This window comes from Mytilus edulis, chromosome 5, assembly GCF_963676685.1.
Source record: "Mytilus edulis chromosome 5, xbMytEdul2.2, whole genome shotgun sequence".
In the NCBI taxonomy this organism is placed as follows: Eukaryota; Metazoa; Mollusca; class Bivalvia; order Mytilida; family Mytilidae; genus Mytilus; species Mytilus edulis.
This window is the reverse complement of record NC_092348.1, coordinates 76058482-76081872: the sequence shown is the minus strand read 5'-3', so window position 1 is coordinate 76081872 and position 23391 is coordinate 76058482. Positions and strand designations below refer to the sequence as shown.

At 32.1% G+C, this 23391-nt stretch overlaps 1 long non-coding RNA gene across 1 annotated transcript; it reads right to left on the bottom strand.

Annotated features, from left to right (window-relative positions):
* Positions 1–12680: 12680 nt before the first annotated feature.
* LOC139524472 (uncharacterized) lies at positions 12681–22245 on the bottom strand. The gene is made up of 4 exons (XR_011664804.1): positions 21971–22245; positions 16130–16291; positions 13752–13860; positions 12681–12753 (listed from the first exon to the last, which is right to left on the bottom strand). It is a non-coding gene; the product is annotated as an uncharacterized lncRNA (long non-coding RNA).
* Positions 22246–23391: the final 1146 nt, after the last annotated feature.

Below are 23391 nucleotides of genomic sequence, written 5' to 3'. Positions count from 1 at the left end.
TGTGTAATAGTCATCCCACGAGGACGCGGTTTGTTAGTATCAGATCACCCCGATGGCCGGAGGCCAGATGGTGATCTAACTCTGACATACCAAGTCCAAGTGAGATAACTATTTTACATCGCAGCTGTTTAAGATTAGACGAAAAACCATTAACAATGCATAAAATCTAGTTTAGAACGCCACACAACCATTTTAATATACTTTATATATTACTGTATAATGTATACCCTTTATGACCCGCAAACACGATGAGTAGATATAAAACAATGTCAACTCACCCCACTGGCCATTCGACCCACACTAGATCGCCACTTTATAAAAGAATTGACCCACTATTGTTTACCGACTCGCCCAACTTTTGAGAAAGTGTAAAATTAAATTAAACAATCAATCTGACAAATTACTTATTAATGATAAGGGCTTAAACCCTACTGAATAAAGGTCTACCAACTCGCCCCTCTTATAAAAATATATTGCTTCCTTTCAGTATGTTAAATTATTATTAGTTGGTATCCAGTTGTCCTAGTGTAGTGGTATGTGTCGTGGGCTGATATGCTTAAGGTCTTGAGTCCGTCTTTCCGTCCCATTATGAGTATATAGTTATTCCGCATAACTCCTCCAACAGTTTGAATCCAAGGAAGTTTTATCTTTACTGTCTGTTTGTACATATGTCGTGTACAAGTTGCGATTTTGTACAGGTTATAACATGTACAAAATGTTTGTACATGTTATAATTTGTACAATGCAAACATACAAGTTGTAACATGTACAAAAGTACCTCATACATGTTACAACATGTACAAAATATTGCTTAAAATTGGTTTTAACTTGTACAAAATTTGAAAATAAAAAACATTTCTATTATTACATTAACCTTAATAATATTTCATCATGTTTGTGTTATTGTCCATTTATTTTAGTTTGATAATTACTTAATACTTTAAATAAAAAAAAAGGCTTTTGAAATACACATTTAGTCAATAAACTGGCATAATGCGGTATTCTCTGACCTGGTATTCAAAAGGAAAAAGACTTAGAAGCTGTATTTGAAGCAAGTTCTGTATTCAATAATACAGATAGTGATGACCCTTTTACCGGGACAGTCTGAGAACTTTATATCGACACTGAAACTGACAAAACAACTATTCCAAATAACCATGTGTTGTGTTACTTTTTGTAAAATTAGACCGTTTGTTTTTTTCGTTTGATATTTTTTACATAGTGCATGGTGGCCTTTTGTAGCTGACTACACGGAGTGTTGAAGGCTGTACGGTTGCCTATATATGATTTTATACATCCACTTCATTTAAACTCTGGTGGATAGTTGTCTCATTGGCAATCACACCACATCTAACTGTATTTCAATTCCTGTGTTGCGTTTTGTATACTGCAACATTGTTTATCTAGTACGCATATCCCAGAGCCCTCTTTTCGGAAGCCCGAGCAAAGCCCTTGTTCCGCGATAGAAAATTTTATTACGAACTCAAAAAGATATATAAAATAGCTCGAATTTCAACTTGAAAGCTTAATTAATCTAAATGAGACTTAAATTCGAATCTTAATCAAACTCTACCTCAAGAAGTGACTCAAATTCAAAGTTGTAACTAGAACTCAGCCTTTAAATGTGACTCAAACTCGATGTCCAACTCGAAACTCAATGCTAACTAGAACTTTAATTCTAAGCATGACTTGAATTCGAAAACTTACTCAAAGTTTAACTCAAACAGTAACCCGAACTTTATTTTGAACACTAATAAGATGGATGGCCGTGTACGCATTCAAGGCACATATACAACATGGATCGAAATCTATCTAAAAATAGAACAGGTTTTTCCGAATTGGTCACGTGGTTTTACTTCATCAAGTAATGGGATAACCACATCAAAGAATGACAGGACCACATCAAAGAATGACAAGACCACATCAAATAATGAAACAAACACTTCAAGTAGTGTAAAATCGTCAAATTTTGAAACATCATTACGTAATGTTAAAACCATATAAAGAATAGACAAATCATCATTACGAAATAACAAAACCACATCATGTAATGAAACAACTACATTACGTAAAGTCACATACTTAAAACCACATTGACTAATGACACAACCATATTAAATAATGGTGAAACCACACCGAGTAATGACAAAACCATATTGAGTAATAACAAAACTATATCAAGTCAATACGAAACCATATCATTAAGAAATGAGTATTCCATATTGAGTTATATTAAAACATCATTACGTAATGTCAAAACCATATTAAATAAAGACAAAATATCATTAAATAATAATAAAACAACATAAAGTAATATCAGAGTTCCAGATAAGACAGCTGTGGTGTTCCATACATGCGTATAATAATTTTTTTCAAGTTCCTTTTTTTTATCACAGATATTCGATCTAAATTCATATCATTCCTCCATGACTTGATGAGTTGATGAGATTTTGTATTTTAATGCCAGACTTAACCAGAATAAGTAAAGTCTAGGGGAGCCATTTTTTCATAGGCATTCGTTACTATTCAAGATGTGACACTTATAGTGAATAATTATTCTTTGATTCGCAGTTTGTTATGATCTTGACCATAAAACGCAACACTTAGGCAGTACGTTTTCTGTATTGAATTGTTTCATATTTGTTATCGCGGGGACTTTTATAGCCAACGATACGGTATTGGTTTTTCCTCATTGTTGAAGGTCATATGGTTTTCTATAATTATTAACTTCCACTTCATTTTGACTCGTGGATAGTTGTCTCATTAGCAATCATACAAAATCTCCTTATTTTCAAATTAATCGTGACAGACGGACAAATAAGGAGCCGTTGTCCTTTGTTTGTTTTGTATGATTTTTAGCTCACCTGGCCCGAAGGCCAAGTGAGCTATTCCCATCACTTTGCGTCCGGCGTCCGTCGTCGTCGTCCGTCGTCCGTCGTCCGTCGTCGTTAACTTTTACAAAAATCTTCTCCTCTGAAACTACTGGGCCAAATCAAACCAAACTTGGCCACAATCATCATTGGGGTATCTAGTTTAAAAAATGTGTGGCGTGACCCGGTCAACCAACCAAGATGGCCGCCACGGCTAAAAATAGAACATAGGGGTAAAATGCAGTTTTTGGCTTATAACTCAAAAACCAAAGCATTTAGAGCAAATCTGACATGGGGTAAAAATGTTTATCAGGTCAAGATCTATCTGCCCTGAAATTTTCAGATGAATCGGTCAATCGGTTGTTGGGTTGCTGCCCCTGAATTGGTAATTTTGAGGAAATTTTGCTGTTTTTGGTTATTATCTTGAATATTATTATAGATAGAGGTAAACTGTAAACAGCAATAATGTTCAGCAAAGTAAGATCTACAAATAAGTCAACATGACCAAAATGGTCAGTTGACCCGTTTAGGAGTTATTGCCCTTTATAGTCAATTTTTAACCATTTTTCGTTAATTAAAGTAATCTTTTACAAAAATCTTCTCCTCTGAAACTACTGGGCCAAATTAATCCAAACTTGGCCACAATCATCTTTGGGGTATCTAGTTTAAAAAATGTGTGGCATGACCTGGTCAACCAACCAAGATGGCCGCCACGGCTAAAAATAGAACAAAGGGGTAAAATGCAGTTTATGGCTTATAACTCAAAAACCAAAGCATTTTGAGGAAATCTGACATGGGATAAAAATGTTTATCAGGTCAAGATCTATCTGCCCTGAAATTTTCAGATGAATTGGTCAATCGGTTGTTGGGTGGCTGCCCCTGAATTGGTAATTTTGAGGAAATTTTGCTGTTTTTGGTTATTATCTTGAATATTATTATAGATAGAGATAAACTGTAAACAGCAATAATGTTCAGCAAAGTAAGATCTACAAATAAGTCAACATGACCAAAATGGTCAGTTGACCCGTTTAGGAGTAATTGCCCTTTATAGTCAATTTTTAACCATTTTTCGTAAATTAAAGTAATCTTTTACAAAAATCTTCTCCTCTGAAACTACTGGGCCAAATTAATCCAAACTTGGCCACAATCATCTTTGGGGTATCTAGTTTAAAAAATGTGTGGCATGACCTGGTCAACCAACCAAGATGGCCGCCACCGCTAAAAATAGAACATAGGGGTAAAATGCAGTTTTTGGCTTATAACTCAAAAACCAAAGCATTTTGAGGAAATCTGACATGGAATAAAAATGTTTATCAGGTCAAGATCTATCTGCCCTGAAATTTTCAGATGAATCGGTCAATCGGTTGTTGGGTTGCTGCCCCTGAGTTGGTAATTTTGAGGAAATTTTGCTTTTTTTGGTTATTATCTTGAATATTATTATAGATAGTGATAAATTGTAAACAGCAATAATGTTCAACAAAGTAAGATCTACAAATAAGTCAACATGACCAAAATGGTCAGTTGACCCCTTAAGGAGTTATTGCCCTTTATAGTCAATTTTTAACAATTTTCATTAATTTGGTAAATTTATGTAAATTTTCACCAAATATAGTTCTCTGTTACTAATGGGCAAAGTTCATTATAGATATAATTGTAAGAAGCAAAATCGTTCAGTAAAGAAAGAACTTCAAACACATCACCATCACCAAAATACAATTTTGTCATGAATCCATTTGTGTCCTTTGTTTAATATGCACATAGACCAAGGTGAGCGACACAGGCTCTTTAGAGCCTCTAGTTTATTTTAGTTTCGTTTATATCTTTCGGAATTTAGTATTATCACTGAACTAGTATAGATTTTTGTTTAGGGGCCAGCTGAAGCACGCCACTGGAGCGGAATTTTCTCGCTGTATTGAAGGCCGATTTGTAGACAGCGGCTGTTATCTGCTCTTTGGTCTGTTTTTTTGGCTCTTTGACACATTCCCCCTTTACATTCTAAATTTTACATGTATGCAGTAAACGCTATATCCTCTCCCAATCTCAGTTTTCTGAAGGGATGATAACTTTAAATAAAAAGGTTAAATGGGTGTGGAAAAGGGAAATTTTCAAAATAAAAGTTCATATTTTGATATGAGCATCAACTATAACAAAAAAATTATTATCCAAACGATAGATATGATTGCTGCTCTAAGTTATGCTCATATTTAGATGATAAACTGTTTGACGTGCTAAAAAGCTTTCTAAAGTTGGATACAATTCATGTAAAGTTATATTAAGCACCTACAATGAAATGCATTAAACTGCATATTTTACAGCTGTAAGATTCTAAATCAAGTGAACATGCATACATGTAATTTTGAAAATCAAAGCAAAATAATGGCTCTATCATGACAATTATAAGCTGTCGAAATATAGGATTAAGTTTAATAGACCACTTTCGAGTTCATCCGTCACCGGAAAAAACTCGTCAATTATACGCGCCTTTATCACCGTCATCTGTGCGTTTAGGGGCGTCGTCACTTCCTTACAGTGTTGAGCGAGTGGTTGGAAAATTATAATTCTATATTGTACGAATTATTCGGCAAATTGAATTCTGAAAATAGACAATCAACACTGCTGTCATTAGGGAATTGTCAGTAAGTACCTACAGAGCAACCATTATTTCTAGTTTATCCTGCACAAAAACGATCACTTAGACGCTTGATGAACGTAAATAGTGCAGGGATACAGGCGAGCCCCTCTATCTGGTAAATGACGTCATAAAGGCGTGCATAATTGACGAGTTTTTGCCGGTGACGGATGAACTCGAAAGTGGTCTATAGACTTGTGGCTATTTTATTTCAAACGACACGCGATTTAAACTAAATATCGACTATATACACGGTGGGTAAGGTTGCACAGCGAGAGAACATTCTGTGTTGGTGATCCGGTCCTGACTGGTGCAGATTTGTCCTGATTCTTTGCTGGTGGGTTTGTTTAAATTGTATCAGAACGACAATAAAACAACCGCTTTCTGGCTTATTTTTTCTCTAATCCGTCCTAAGTACCATGCGAAGAAGTTTGCAACGATTTTTTTTTATCGCAAAAGTCGTGCAAATTCGCCAAAAGAAATTGTCCTGATGACATGCTAGTGATTAGAAAAACGGTCCTGGTTCTGTGCACATATGTCCTGGTTCTGTGCATTTATATGTTAGTTAAAAGTGGCAAATATTCATGTTCATTAATTCAGAAAAATGTTTGTAATTGATAGAAAAAAAGTATAAGAATTGAAAACAACACGTTTAATAATTGCATGCGTCCGAAGCGCTTTTCGGGATTTAACACCATCAAGAACGCTCAAAGCCAAACATTTGAAATCCGAGGATATATAAGTACAGAAACCGTTGAAGAGCTATATGTTAAAAATACCTAAAATAAATAGGCAAATTCACCTAAAGTCAACTTTGTCTTAGGGAGATGAAACATTAGTTTCTTAATAATTTCAAATATACCTAACATATATTTGGTGGATATTTCATATGAGCAAAGTTGAGTCTAATTTTGTTTTAATATGATTTTTGAGAAGAGTGCAAGATCTTTTCTGTTGAGGTGTTTTTGACATTTTTAAACTTTTTTTGTTATTATATTGCAGATATACATGTATGTGCTGTTACTATTATTGACTAATAAGCTGTTATCTGTTTTTCTTAAATTGACATAGTTGTAAAATGTTTGCTGTTATTATGAAAAAAAGATATCCCTGATTTTTAAATTCAATGTTTTCTGTTTTCTCATTTAGGATGATTTAAAATGCTGTTATCGGTTATCAATATTTTAAATTAACTGCAATCTGATTTAAGCACAATTAAAAAAAACTATTTACTTGTTAACATGGTTAGTGGAACCCATTTGGTCCACTTTTAAGATACGAACATTATGTCTACGATTTGCGGGATTACGATCCTTTTGCATGACCGTCAAAATACGGTGTTAACAAACGTGACCAAGAACAATTTTATTACCATAAAACCATTTTCAAGAGGGGAAGGGGTGTTCCCAAAAGATTTAAGAATTGTACTTTAAAAGAAAACAAGAGGCTCTCAAGAGCCTGAATCGCTCACCTGAATTTTTTTGGTTTAATCTCTCATCAATGATTATTTTGGCTTTTCAATTTATTTAAATGTTCTTTGAATCGTCCTATTTTCTTCAAAAGCAAAAAAAAAATCATTTTCTCCTATGTTCTATTTTAGCCATAGGAGCTATGTTTCTTGACATACAAGGAAATGAAATATAAAATTTATACTAGATACTCTGAAACTCTAAAACTCATTTAGCCTAAGTTTGGCTGAAATTGATACAGCAGTTTCAAAGGAGAAGATTTTTAAAGTAAGTCAACATGATGAACAAATTGTGAAAAAAGTCTTTAAAGGGCAATAACTCCTTAAGAGGTCAATTGACAATTTTGGTCAAATTGACTTATTTGTAGATCTTACTTTGCTTAACATTTTTGCTATTAACAGTTTATCTGTATCTATAATAATATTCAAGATAATGACCAAAAACTGCAAAATTTCCTTAAAATTACCAATTAAGTGGCAGCAACCCAACAATGGTTTGTTTGATTCATCTGAAAATTTCAGGGCTGATAGATCTTGACCTAATGAACATTTTTACCCCATGTCAGATTTGCTCTAAATGCTTTCGTTTTTGAGATATAAGCCAAAAACTGCATTTGACCCCTATGTTCTATTTTAAGTAATGGCGGCCATGTTTTTTGACGGATCAAAATCGAAGCACACACTTTGAGCAGGATAATCTAAGGAACAATCATGCTAAGTTTCATCCAAATCCATTCAGCAGTTTCAGAGGAGAAGATTTTTTAAAGTTAGCAAATATGATGAACAAATTGTGAAAAATTGTCATTAAAGGACAATAACCCCTTAAGGGGTCAATTGACAATTTTGGTCATATTGACTTATTTGTAGATCTTACTTTGCTGATCATTTTTGCTGTTTACAGTTTATCTTTATCTATAATAATATTCAAGATAATGACCAAAAACTGCAAAATTTCCTTAAAATTACCAATTAAGTGGCAGCAACCCAACAATGGTTTGTTTGATTCATCTGAAAATTTCAGGGCTGATAGATCTTGACCTAATGAACATTTTTACCCCATGTCAGATTTGCTCTAAATGCTTTCGTTTTTGAGATATAAGCCAAAAACTGCATTAGACCCCTATGTTCTATTTCAAGTAACGGCGGCCATGTTTTTTGACGGATCAAAAATCGAAGCGCACATTTTGTGCAGGATATACTAAGGAACAATCATGCTAAGTTTCATTCAAATCCATTCAGTAGTTTCAGAGGAGAAGATGTTTGAAAAATTGTTAACGACGACGACGACGACGACGTCGACGACGACGACGACGGACGCCAAGTGATGAGAAAAGCTCACATGGCCTTTTAGGCCAGGTGAGCTAAAAATGTATCTATTAGCTATTAACCATCACTTGCTGTATCTTTGTGCCTTTTTTCGACAAAACATCATTGCCTGATCGGTTTTCATGAGTTATTTTCGAAAGTTTAATAAACCACTTGAAAATTATTTCACTATTAAAGGGAGCTACCATTTGATTATTATTAGGGGTGGGGGTGGGGGTACGATGAAAATTGACAAAAATATGCAGGACAGGAGTTTTGATAAACAAAAAGGCAGGATGAGACACTTGCAAAACGTTATGACAATTTAAGTAAAAAAAGTCACGAATAACTATAAAAAGGACCAATTAGGAGTGAAAAATAAAAAGGCAGGACAGAGATAGCATCTTGTTAAAAAATGCAGAGGGCAGACTAGAATTTGTCAGAGATATAATTTTAATTGAAATGAGAGAAAATAACTTACCAGACTAAGAAATACAGTTTTAGTTAAATATTTGTAATATCACGAAGCATTTAATTTTTGTGTTTCAAACACACATTCCCTGTAGTAATGCCTCGTAACAAAGGTATTTCACTTCATCCATCTATTTCATTATTTTTTTTTTATACTGTAAATTCGTAGTATTATTATATTAACATGAAGATCTATTGTGGAGAGTTGTCTCATTGGTAATCATACATGTTATATATGTACCACATCTTCTTTTTTGTATTTCTGACCGACTTTAAAAACGCTAATTTTGTTGATTCATTTTTACTAAATGATGTTCGATTCTCATACAACTACTTTTCATGCTTATCATACTTCTTTCTCTTTAGAATAAATGAGCATCTGACTTATCAGCGAAATTTGGAACCAATAAAAGATTTTTTTCAGTTTTTTGCTTCATGAAACAGTTATCTCAATTCCTGGCCACTCCTAGATCAGTTTTAAAATGTTGCATCTCCATATTGCCAGGACCGAGGAATACAAAACTGAATCAGCCCATACTAATACTGCGAACAGAAAAACTTGACATTCTGAAACCATACAGATTGACTTCAGAAACTCGTCTTACTGTCATTCAGACAATGATACAGGTAGATGGGATTTGATGCTGACCATCGTTGACCAGATCAACATGTAGTGACAATGCAAGGTTCGTTCGTCAAAAGAATTTGATTACGTAACGTCATTAGCGATTCATGTGTACGACCGCAACGTCAACTGCTAATCAAATTGCCAAATGCCATTGCACACAGATTCATGCAATAAATGTTTCCCAAAAAACTGAACTGCTAAAGAATCGACATGAGAAAAACAATTTTAAAAAGCACTAAAGTTAAAACCGCATTATTGCCAAAACCTATTGTAATGGGTGGAACAAAGCAAAATAAGTAGTTGTAAAACAGAACCCGAAACATGTCAAAAAGAATTGGTTAACCTTTCTGACAATCCTTTTTGCATTTGTTATAGGCAGTCATTGCATTTGACGGTGCCACATTCATTCAAAAAATTTAAAAGAATAATCTAGTGTTGCGTTTCTAAAGTCGGTAAGTATATATATTTAAAAGAAATCGGCTCTAAAGACAGATAAATTAAACATTTTTAATTTGTTTGTACGTTTTCAGGTCAAAACAATCAACTCAAACACGCCTTGAAAGTAATATGTGTAATCGACTGTCTCTTTACGATAAGATAATTGCCAATTTTTAGACCCCCCTCCAAAAAAGTTAAATTAAATAAAACTACTGTTGCTCAGAGGGGCATAACTGCAAATTAACGAGTTTTTAAGAACAATATTTTATCTTTTCGTGTATGTTTTTTATTCAGTTAAAATTTTGCTTCTGCATCTTAAAAATCCAGAAGTATTCGCACCTACTGAAATCGGTTGTTTTGTTAAAAGTGCCTTTAATTACAAAAAATAAAATTTCTAGTATATAACTTCCTACACCAATTGTGTATAAACAAGTATAAAAGATGCAAACAAATCTTAAATTATACACCTGCATTTAACTTTTAAAAGCCATAACACATCAGATACTAAAACTTGGTCCACCAACATTTATTAGCAATATAAGATTTTGACCCCCACAGTTCCATGCATTCAGCACAAATATTCTAGTTACAATGAATCATTTTAAAAGCAATAATACCGGTACAGCCTTGAATATGTTTATTTATATACATGTATGTATATGAATATAGGGAAGGTAGCAGGGTCACCAGGATGTGAAATCCATGTCATCTGAAATAATTACTATGCATCGATCTAGAAATCGACAGATAACCATGACATTTAAAAAATAAATCTCTGTTGTATTAGATTGTTTTGCAGTTTTATGTTGCCTCAACAAATTGACACACAATATGAACATAGTATTGTGGATTTGTTTTCACTTAAAATGTTCAATACATTGGTAACACAGGTTACTAGGATAATAATCCTGTCACCGATGAATTGGGTAAAACATTTCAAAAGAAAATATGGAAATGTGAAAGTTTACGTGCAGTAGGTGCAAAAGGATACAGAAAGCTTTCATGGCTCGTCAGGGTGGAAGCTTGAAAGTGGATCAAAGTAAAAAAAAATGGTTTATTCGTTCCAACAAAGTTGATGAGATTTTGTTTAGGATTTTACCATTTACGGCAACCGAAACACTTTTTTTAAAAAATTTAATGCAAAGAAGGTTATAAGTCTTTCGCCAACAAATACTATCAATTTCTTCTAATCCCATGTTAATCTCGATGCAATCTCTGTCCCTTTATAATCAACTAGAACACACCCGTGATATCACGGGTCCGTGACTGAATTAAAGTATATAACTATGCGTAAGCCTTATTTTAGTATTAGTATTGTCATCTGATCAAGTCATGTCGATTATAAGATACACAGTTTTTCTCTGCTTTCAAGTCTTTCTGTTTGAACCCGTTGAACTTGAACTTATCAGTTATTGGTAATATTAATTATTTGGAAAACAAAAGGTCCTGGAATGGAGTATTTTTTAATCAACAGCATTGTCCTATATAAGTTATAAATAAAGTTGAATTCTTTGCTTTGCTGTTTTACGTCATGCCCACTAACAAATTGAAAACTGTACATAGGAAAAATTGCGACATATGTTTTCATATGTTTAACATATGTTTTTCATATGTTAGGCCCGACATGAAAACATATGTTTTTGATCATATGAAAAACATATGTTAAACATTAAAAAACATATGTTTCTAAAATCATATGAAAAACATATGTTTTTCATGCATGTAAACATATAAAAAAAACATATGTTTTTCATATGTTTTTTATAAACATATGTTTTTCATATGTTTTCATCCCAGACCTAAACATATGTTTTCATATGTTTGGCCTAAACATATGTTTTCATATGTTCGGCCCAAACATATGTTTTCATATGTTTTTATATTGGTCCTAAATAAATATTTTTTTTATGTTTTTTTTTTTTATTTTTCAAATGCAGTTATTTTTTCATGTATATGTATTTTTGTTTGGTTTGTTTTTAATGGTAATGTTTTTGATGTTTTTCTTCTTCATCATCTTTTTTTTCTGTCAGGAACTCATTTTGAGTGTAAATACTTCAATATGATGATTTTAATAACCCCAAATACTTGACTCCACAGAAAATACATGGCAACATCAAAAGCTCTTAACAAATAAAAAGCAACTGTATACATTAGCATTCCTTTATGCAGAAAAATAATTATCACAGTCAGTGCTCCATAATTTGTATTGTATATATATATAGTAAATCTTTTTTTTATAAAGTTGTCTCTTCTATTTTCATATTTTTGTCTCTTTGACATACTCATTTCTATTGCCTATGTTCTATTTTCATATTTTTGTCTCTTTGACATATCCCATTTCTATTGTCTATATTCTACTTTCATGGTTTTGTCTCTTTGACATATCCCATTCTATGTTTGCCTCTTTGACATACCCTAATTCTATTGTCTATATTCTATTTTCATCTCTATGACATATCAAATTTTTATTGTCTATATTTTATTTTCGTATGTTTGTCTCTGTGACATACACCATTTCTATTGTGATGTATGTGATACTTCTATTGTGACAGTCTATATTCTATTTCCCTCTGATGTATGTGATATTTCTATTGTCTATATTCTATTTCCCTCTGATGGATGTGATATTTCTATTGCTATATCACCATACACATTGATATGTAATTGTCTACACTGCTAGCTATTACAGGTGCTAGTGTATGCTGCCGCTTTTGTGGCCCTTAATGGCTTGCTGTTTCGTGTGAGCTCTGTTTTGAAAACTGTATTTTGACCTGTAATGGTTTACTTTTACAAATTATGACCTGGAAGGAGAGTTGTTTCATTGGCATTAATACCACATCTTCTTATATCTATAATGGAAAGACAACTAGATTGACTTTTGAGTTCAATATTGTATTAATTTAAAATGAATCTTCTTTGGTTCTGTTTCTTTACTTTTCAGTTCCTGAAAATAAAAATAACAGAACAGAGTTTCAATGTTCACTGAGTTGCACATATTTTATTTAGCAAGGGGCAATAATTAAAAAAAGGCACTTGAATAAAATTATAAATAAAAAAGTGTGCTTGGAAAAAAACTTCTTTTTCTTGTATACGAAATATTTCAAACAGACCTTCAAGGGCATTACTTACAGTATAATATGTGTTTTATAAAAAATTGAACCGATGAGAGCGCTTACAAGGCCATTTTCCTTTATTTAATATTTTAAAGGGGCATAACTCTTTTGAAAATAGTCAATCGGTCAAAAGTAGTGAACTTGACCAATATATTGCTGATATTAAAGTATAGTATAAGTTTTATAAAAATCTTGCAAGAATTGCACCTGCAAAACAAATATAAACACCTTACAATCATTCTATAAACATATTAATTAATGTCTGCCATACAATATATGTAGTTTTAATTTTTCAATGGTTCACATTTTGCATTCTTAAACAAGTTGAAGGTTACTTTATGGTATGGATTTTGATTATTGTTCATTGCTGAACAGTGACCAGTAAATGTTTTATCTTCGTTATTTAGTTTTTTAATTGATAGTTGTCACATTGAGGATCATACGCCATCTCCTTATATCAATATTCTAGTTCTTTAAAAATGCTCTATGGTTAAAAGAAAATTATCAAATTAATTTTTCTTGTTTATTTTAAGGTACAGTGGCAAATATTTAATGTATATATTCAAGACAAGAACAACTTTTGATCATGTTAAATATACAATTCATAATATACGGTCTGTGATGCAAATGCTATAATTATTTGAGCTTCTCATTTCTCATGCATGTGCAGCAGAAGCAGATGAGACTGGTAAGGATTTCTCGATGCATACTTGACATCAAAATGACAGAAAAATAAACAACTGTATACATGTACAATTACACTTGAAAAAGTTTTGAATAGATAACATTAAATTATTTAAATCAAATACAATTCTACATATGAACTTACTTTGATACCAGTTTTTTTTTACAGGACATCTGCACCTTCATGTACATGTACACCATAGCATGTACACCAGTGATTCTAATACTGCACTTTCCTTTCATTTGGTAACAAGCTAAAATTATAAATTTTAAGTTAATCCAAAAGTCCAGACAAAAACTAAATGTACATGTAGTATGAACTGATGCTCATTAATTAATACTTTTACTTTTGAGTTAATGGAAACAATTTATAAATAATCAACAAATATATGTATAGCATGAACTTTTCTTATATCATGTATATATAAAAAAAACTATTCTTCTGCCTAAGTTTAAAAAAATCCATTTAGGCATTAACTCTGGTTTATTAAATCTTGATTTGCTGTTTCATAGGCAAAATTGTTGAAATACAACATATATAATAATAAATATTAAACTCATGAACATAACATGTTGTCATTTGTGTTACCATCTGTATACTTCATGCATTTAATAAAAGAACAGGGTTTCAATGTACCTCACCAATTGATGGATATATAAAATTTGCTGTCAAAAAGCAATAACCACAACAAATAAGTATGTTCTTTTTTTTAACATTTTTCATAAATTATAAAAATAATCTACAAGAAAAGTAGACATGTGTGGGATGCAATTCCTTACAAATTCAATATCTATTTCCAAGAGGCAAAACTCCTGTAAACATATTTTATTAATAGCCTGTTAAGTTTCTCTTTATCTTCTTTAGTTTTTGCTCAAAACACAAAAGAGGAAAAGATTGCAAAATTTACGAGAAAGTTGTTAAAAATTTACAATGAAGGGCAACAACATTGAAAATTTGGTTATGTTGACCATTGTAGATCTTACTTTGCTGAACATTATTGCATGAAACTTTTCAAAAATCAAAAACTTGAAAAATTTTGAAAAAAAAAGGAATCCCTTTAAAAAAATGTAAACAAACTATCCCCCCCCCCTCAACTTATTGAAATCCCCCTTGGAGCAATAACCCTAAAACTCAATCCCATCCTTTCTTTTGTAGTATGGAACCTTATAGTACAATTTCAGAGAGATCCATACACTCAATGGCGGATCCAGAAATGTTCATATGTGGGGGCCCAGTGACTGCCTAAGAGGGGGACTGATCCGGACATGTTTCAGTGTTTCCCTATATAATCAACCAAAATTTTCCCAGAAAAGAGGGGGGGGGGGCAGGGCTGCCTGGGCCTCCCACCTTAAGGATGTACTTAGGTGAGGTTTTGGAATTTGTGTCAAATGTTCGGACCCCTTGGTGTTTTTCCATACAATACAATGTAAAATATTTTGCCCAATATTAACACCCATTTATTTTTTCATATAAGTCTATAAAATAGCTCATGAAAGGTCATTTACCAAAATTTTAGAAGATTCTTAATTTTCTTTCTTTTGTTTTGAGACCTAATAATACCAAAGCAAATATAAGGTAAAAGTCTGAGTCAGCCTTTTCCCGCCATATTTTAAATCTCAAATATCTTGAAAAGGAGGTCCATGACCTATCAATATTTTTAGCTTATTTTTATCCTTAATTGATGCTCTACCAGCTTATAATATCAATTTTAACTTCTTAATTTATTAATTTTCACCTAACCTCACCTAAGTACATCCTTAAATCGCCTATGAGTCACTTAAACACAAGTTATTGTCTGGAAACTAGAAACATGCTTCTTTTTGGCCCCTAATTCCTGCATATTTTGGGCAACTAACCCAAAACTCTATCCCAGCCTTCCCTTTGTTATATGGAACATTGTGGTACAATTTCAGAGAGATTTATACAATTACACACAAGTTATTGTCTGGAAACTAGAAAAATGCTTGTTTTTGGCCCCTTATTCCTAAACTTTAGCCCCATGACCCCTACACTGAATCAAAACCTTGTACTTGTGGTTTTAAACACTGTGGTACAATTTCAGAGCAATTGAAATACTTATAAACAAGCTATTATCCTGAAACTAGAAAAATGCTTGTTTTTGGCCCATTTTGGGCCCCTAATTCCTAAACGGTTGGGACTTCCGACCATCATCCCCAAAATCATCCCAACCTTTTTTTGTGGTATTGGACCTTCTAAACAAAATTCATAAAGATTTATGCACTTAAACCTAAGTTATTGTTCGGAAACCAATGTGTCTTCGGACGCTGCAGATAACGACAACACCTTACCATTATACAATCCCAAAAAATTGTTTGTGGTCGTATAAAAAGAACAAGCAATGGAGTGTATATATAGAGCTTCCAATGCTATTTTCAATAAAATGGTCCAGTAGAAAAAATATTTTTTCACAGCTTACACGAAATCAAAATGTGTAACATGTAGATAGTCTGACAACAACAAAATACTCAAACAAAGTTATCCTTTTTATTACATGTACATACCTCTCGTCATAAAATAATTGCCGGCTGCTCTTTATATGCACATAAATCAATATGAAAATCTATGAATCCATCATATAATCTAGAAAGCAATGCCTCAAAGAATTCCATTCTGTTGCTTAGCTTCTTCTTCTTCTTGAAGTACATGTACTTCCATAGAAAATGCTAAAAGAAATAATGTAAAATGAAATGAAGTTAAAATATCTGACAAATTGCCTTAAATATTTTTATACATGTTATATGGCAAAATTGGCTTATTTTGATCTTTTAAAACAAGACCAACAGATCTAGACTTGCCCGGAAAAAAATTATACTAGTATATATACATGTATAATATAAAAGTATTAAATTATTTAAATGTTCTAATCCATCTTATTAAATCCATATGCCTGTTGTATGAATTCAATGGTGTATCAAAGTGGTTGAATTTGATCTCTGACTAAATAAGTTCTTGTTATGATTTACAAATGTATAATGCCAATCTTTTTCATCAGTTAACAGTACAAATGTACATGGTCAAGGGGATAACTTAATTCAGGAGCCTGTAACTCAGTGGTTGTTGTTTGTTTATGTGTTACATATTTGTTTTGTGTTCATTTTTTGTACAAAAATAAGGCCCAAAGTTTTCTCGTTTGAATTGTTCTATATTGTCATTTAGGGACCTTTTATAGTGGACTATGCAGTATGGGCTTTTCTCATTGTTGAAGGCCGTACAGTGCCCTATAGTTGTTAATTTCTGTGTCATTTTGGTCTCTTATCATATGGACAGTTGTCTCATTGGCAATCATACCACATCTTTTTTTTTATATTAAATAAGTTATTAGTGAAAATAACATGCATGTTGTTATGCCAGATAATTTCATGAGTTGTCAACTCTTCGTTTCTAAAATTTTCTTCGGTAGTAACATATATTTATTGTTTTTGGTGTGCACTAGGGAATTTTTGAAACTTTATATGTGCAGTAACTAAATACACAGCCTTTATAACTAAATTTCCAAATTAAATGTATACATTTTTAATCAACCATGGTAACTTCTTTAGTCAATGCATGAGACAAGGGATTTCAAGGGATTAAACTTACATGTAGCTGTAACATTTGTACATGTATAACTTGTAAGGCCTAGTTATCATGGTTATTACAGACATGTATTAATGTATTACATGTTTTATATGAGACAGTTTGGTAATTACTGAAAGCAAGGGTGTGTTAAATTTTAACCTTGTCCATCCGTCAGTACATACATTTTGTTGTATGTCCCAAAAAATTGGGTGGTCACTGGTGTTACTTTTACCTTTCTTCAGTTATGCATTGCTGAATTTTTATTGTTCTTTTCTCTCTAATTTTAGTTTGCCTCAACCAAATGTTATGAAACTTATATACACACCGCTTATTTCCACATTTATAAATTCAGATAGAGTTCATATTTGGTGGCATCACTTTTACTGTTCTTGATTTATACCCTTTACAAATTGAAAAATGACAGATTTTTTTTGTTTCCGTTTTCTTATTGTAGTTTCCGTTTGTTTTTACCAAATGCAACGAAAATTACACACAATGCTTATATTAAACCACATAAAATTTACACTTTGTAACACAGATCAAGTTTTGAATTCTAGAGGAATTACTTATACATTTCAAGAGTTATGCTCCTTTACAAATGAATTAATAAAATTGTTGATTTTTTGTTTCCACTCTTTTTTGAAATTTGAAGTTACATGCACATGTATACATAATGATGTTAAAATTTGGTCAGTGTAAATGAGATCAAGACAAGGTCAAATTAAATGAACCTTGATCATGTTGATAGACACAGACTTGCAGACTCATTCATGCCCTATTATAATTATTGCCTACATTTTACACCAAAACCTGAACTATTTTGTATGCTGTAGTTACGACTTGTATCTGGAATAAACCTTAACCAGGCAAGGTTTGGTGGTAAATAACTTGTTGCTAGCTTTGAACTAGTTATCAGTAACTAAGAGGTAACTCTCAAATCTGGACTTAAAGAGGTTATTTTTGTTGTGCCTGTGGTGATGTATAAATACCCTGTCTGGTTTATGTTTTTGTTAGATGTCTTTTTGCTTTGTACATATCTGATGGCAAATGTGTTAAGCCCTTTTCACACCACTATCCAAGGTTAGGAGGGGGTTTAATTTGGCACCAACAAACTGGTTTGACTCCATCACATCCTGTACATGCTGTATGTTTCTGTCCCAAGTCTGAAGCCTGTTATTTAGAAGTTCATGTTGTAGTTTGTTGCTATACTAGTATATCATATTTATTTATTTGTTCCTTGTTTTGTTTAAAAATCATTATCAGTCTGTAAGGCTTAAATTAAAATGTTGTTTGTTTGCCCTTTTCCGACCCTATTTTTTGAAACAGGGTAGGTAGGTAGGTTAAATATTTTATTTTTCTTTCCCATAAAATAACTTAGCTCGGTACATTTTTTGTCATGGGTAGGCAGGTAGGTATAATATTTTATTTTATAGATACAATATATGCATGACATCAGTTTTGTCTGTATTTGCTTTTGTTTTAAGAATAATCGATTTTTCTGATCTTTACTTTTATTAAAGTTTCTAAATAGTCCAAGCTGGAAGTTATGAAAAAAAATTATCATGTAGAATATGAAGTTAATTCATATGCACTACTATTTGTTTTCAAATATCAAAATATAGGGCGGGCTCGAGCATATTTTCAACAATTATATGCCTGGAACTTTTAAGAATTTTAACTTGCACTGATATTCTGTACTACGTACATGTACCTTGTACGTTTAACTTAACCGAAAGATTTAATAATATCATATATATCTCCCTAGCATGGTTTGTGAAACAGCTGCACAATGTGCAATCTATTAGGGGGAGGTAGGACCTTTATCGGGACTCCGGGATCGGGTGTTTTTTAGCTCGGGATGTCAGGATTTCCAGGAATTGTTTTCTTTTTGAATTTCGGGATGCAGAATTTAAATTTATTTATATTCGGGAGCTCAGGATTTCGTGTTTTAAAGCTCGGGATTGCAGGATCAGGACCCTCCTACCCCATCTATACGGCATTCCGACATTCTACCAATTCTATTAAAATTTGAACTGAAATTATCAGAGATGATATCTGTGAAATAAAAAAAATATTTGACTAGAATATAAAGCCACTGCCCGGCAGTGCATTTCCCACCTTCATCATCTTGCAACCAGTTAAAAGAGCTAAAACTAAGCATTTATCTTACTTTACTTACAACCCTAAAGACTGAATGTTTAAATTTTCGGGTGTCCCAGTGTTATCAATAAAAATCTAAAAGACTCGAAACTCAAATGTCACGTATTTTACATCGCATTTATAAATGGTCTGAAAGGAAAACTTGGCCGCGATTTTACTGCCAATTATTCTCCAATATATATACAGGACTTCGGTTTATGTCAAATATAAATAAAACGTCAAAACTGGTAGAAAGCAGCGTTAACATAATCATCCTGATATACGGATCACTAAAGGTCATCCTTACATAGGATACAACATCCGTTAACATTTTAATATTTTGTACACACGTTGATAATTTTGTATTGGACAAACTTTTTTGAATGAACCCTGCTCTTCAAGTATAAGGGCAACGTTAGTCATACTTTCAACATCGACATCAATCAAATGCTTTGAATCTCTAAATGCAAGTGTTCATGCCAAACGCCCAAGTGATACCAAATGGACTTAACATTATACGGGGAAGACTAAAACCCGTGGATTCCGGTAAAAAAGTTTTGAGCGGGAAAAACAAATATAAGATTTTCGGTAGGAAGGGAAAAAAAATAAAATAAAATATTGCTGGTAAATAGAAATAAAAGATTTTCAGTCGGAACAAATTTATAGGGTCGGTCGGTAAAGGGCAAACACACAGTATTTTAATTTAAGCCTAAGTTCCTTCATTTGACTTATAAAGCTGACTTTGCATTATATGCACTTTGCTCATTCTTGAAGTCAACTTGTAAGATACAAATGAACATGTAGTCCAAATTATTATGACGTCTAGAAAGGCTATTTTTAATTTTTGCATTGACGCAGCCATTCTGCGACATAGATGTAAATAAAATTAAGTATAATCAGTAAATCAGGGGACTTACTTAAACAAGTGATTTTCTAAATCACTGATTCAAGTAACATTATTTCCATAAAGGTTTGAAGTTAGAGTTGTCTTTCTTTAATAATCACCTATTTAAGTAGTACAAATTAATCACTAGTAGAAGTGATTTAATATTAGTGTAGCTTTAAATATAGAATACTAATGATCCAGGGACTAATTATGTTTCTAAACTTATCAGAACCAACATCTGTGTTGTCTAGGATGACCAGGTCATTTCAGGTGATGACCTTGTACTGAATCTAGGATAATGACATAAAAATCACTTGTTTAAGTATCAGACCTCAATTTCTTTCCCAAAAATCACTTCTTTAAGTATCATTCTTTTAATAACTACCACTAATTTCAACACCCCCGAACAGTGAAATTTTTATCGCGAACAGTAGAATTTTATTACATAATTTGATAGATGAAACCTTGAACTTCACAGGAAAAATACTCCCACTGCTGTGAAAAATCTTTTAAGAAAGTATCAGTTCATTATGTAAAGCCATTATTATAGCATTTTTTCAACTAAAATAGAATTTTCAGGTAAATGATAGCATCAAAGGCATAAACCTTGCTACTTAAAAGAAGCAAAAAGTTCATATTTTTAAATTTTACTAATTAAAAGATGTTATGTGTTTAAAATTTTGAAAAAAACTACAAAATCCCAATTTGTGACAAAACCTCGAATTTGCTACTCAAATAAGTGATTTAAAAATCACTTATTTCAGTAAGTCCCCTGACTGATAATAGCTTTCAAGACTTCATTATTATTTAGACTACATTTGTACTTGTATTTTAACTTAATATGAGGCAGGCATTACCTGTGAATGGGGATGAAGTTTGTTTAAATTATTTTTTTTGTATTTTAAATATTTGTTAAAAAAAAGATACGGAAATACTGTTACGTTTCCGATTTTGGTTCTGTTGCTATGGATTTTACTTGTGACGTTATTTAAGTTATGACGTCATGTTCAATGTAAACAAAGAAACGCAATGCATCAGGTAGGCCTAACGTTTATTCATACCAAAGACAAAGAATGATTAAAAATGAAATATTGGTATTGTGTTCCTTGAGTTCCTATATTTTAATCAAAGTCTCACGACAACAAGACCGGAAGAAGGAAGTAGAGTTTTGTGTTCTGCGCAGATCCGGAAATTAAAAAACAAGACAAAAAAAAATTGAACGATTTTGAGTTCAATAGTACAATGAAAAATTCGGGAAATTTTCCGATTTTTTTTGTTTTTGTTTTTGAATTTTCTACTGTATTAGGGGACTTCATCCCCATATAATTGTTGGCAGGCCTTGGTGGCCGAGTGTAAAGTGGTTGGTATGTTTATGTCTTGTTCTACTGTCTGATTTAACAAGAAGATCTTTATATAATAGGGTAAATTGCTATGTCTTGGTGTATGATCTTATAGAATACCACTAGTCTTGTTTGTATTCGTCTCAATTTTTGTTCATATTTTTAATCATATACTCCGCGCATGCAACAGTTCGTAATCTTCAATCAATGAAGCTGTAACTGTATATCAGAAGAAGAACAATTCTAATGTAGGCCACTGTAGGTGATCAAGCATATTTAAGACAAGAGCTGGTATTGTGATATACCGGTTCTCCGGTTTACAATCAACAGTCAAATAGTTTTTTTGTGAAAAATTTGCTCACACATCTTCCTGTTTTTGGCCAATTATAATAATAAAAAAGGTGCATTATTATATTTACCATTCGTTGCCCTTTTAAGGTACATAACTGTACGTAATCCATGAAAACAAAACACTTTCGACATTTCGAACTTTCGTTGCGTTGACTTTCTCTAGACTTTCATTTCTATGTTTCGTTCCCCGGTTTCTTCTAGTTAATCGACAAGTCACTCAATTCAATTTATCTGTTTATAAGTAGAAGAAGAAGTAGAATCTATCTCTGTCCATTCTTAAAACTTAAATAAACAGCTGAAGACTGCTGCAGATGATCGCGTGAGCGTCCATCTTCTTCTTCTTCTTCTTCTTCTTCTTCTGGAAGTCCACCCTATCTGCAGGGTCACCGCATTTAAAAATTTTGTTTATTTTTAAAATTGCGTTGTTTAAAATTTTATCTACTGGTTAAAATTTAAAATAATATTAACAGTTAGAATAGGATGAAACTAAAAATTAGTTAAAACAGGAACTTGTATGTACACTATACATTTAAAATTATAAAATGGATAAAAGTAATCTTATCAGTTGTTTATATTCTCTTAACAACGGAAAGTGAAAGGAACTACTAATCTGTACTAGTGTAATTGGTTAAATTTATGGACTAGTATGGTTTCTTAATAGTAGTTAAAAGATAAAATGGTAAGGGATACTAATAAAACAAGAGACTTGTAAAAATTAGTTTTAAGTAAAACAGTAGAGTTTGTCAATAGAATTTGGGTCTATAAGATTTTTTTTCCATCCTCTCCATGGTTTGCGTCATAGTGCACAAAACGATAACGGTGAAAATATTTCCGAGTTTTCCCGGTTTTCAAATTCGACGTGCCAAGTACGTAATACGAGGGTCTGGAATCAAAATTAGGGATTTAAGAAAAGGGAATAAGAAAAAAAATGCAGAATAAATAATAAAAAATAAATAATAAAGAACAGAGAGAGAATAATGGGATAATCATTGAATAAAAAAATTAATTTAGAATAAAGAACAAACTATAAAAAGTAAAGAATATTTATTCATTATTCAATCATTATTATCTATTAATCATAACTCATTCATTTATTTTACATTCTTATTAAATTAATTAGAAAGCTCTGCTGTTAGGATGATAGGCTTCAATACTAGTTTAGACATTTTCCCCAATTTTCATTAATGTATTTTAAAACATATGAAAACATATGAAAATCATATGTTTTTCATATGTTTGTAAACATATGTTTACATATGTCATAAAACATATGTTAACATATGTTTGCTAACATATGTTTTCATATGTTTCAAATCATATGTAAACATATGATTGTAAACATATGTTTATCATATGTTTGTCCTAAACATATGAAAAACATATGATTATCATATGTTTTTCATATGTTTTGAAAACATATGATAAACATATGTTGCAATTTTTCCTGTGTACCTATACGCCTTATCTTTAGTCCAGATTTTTAGTATTC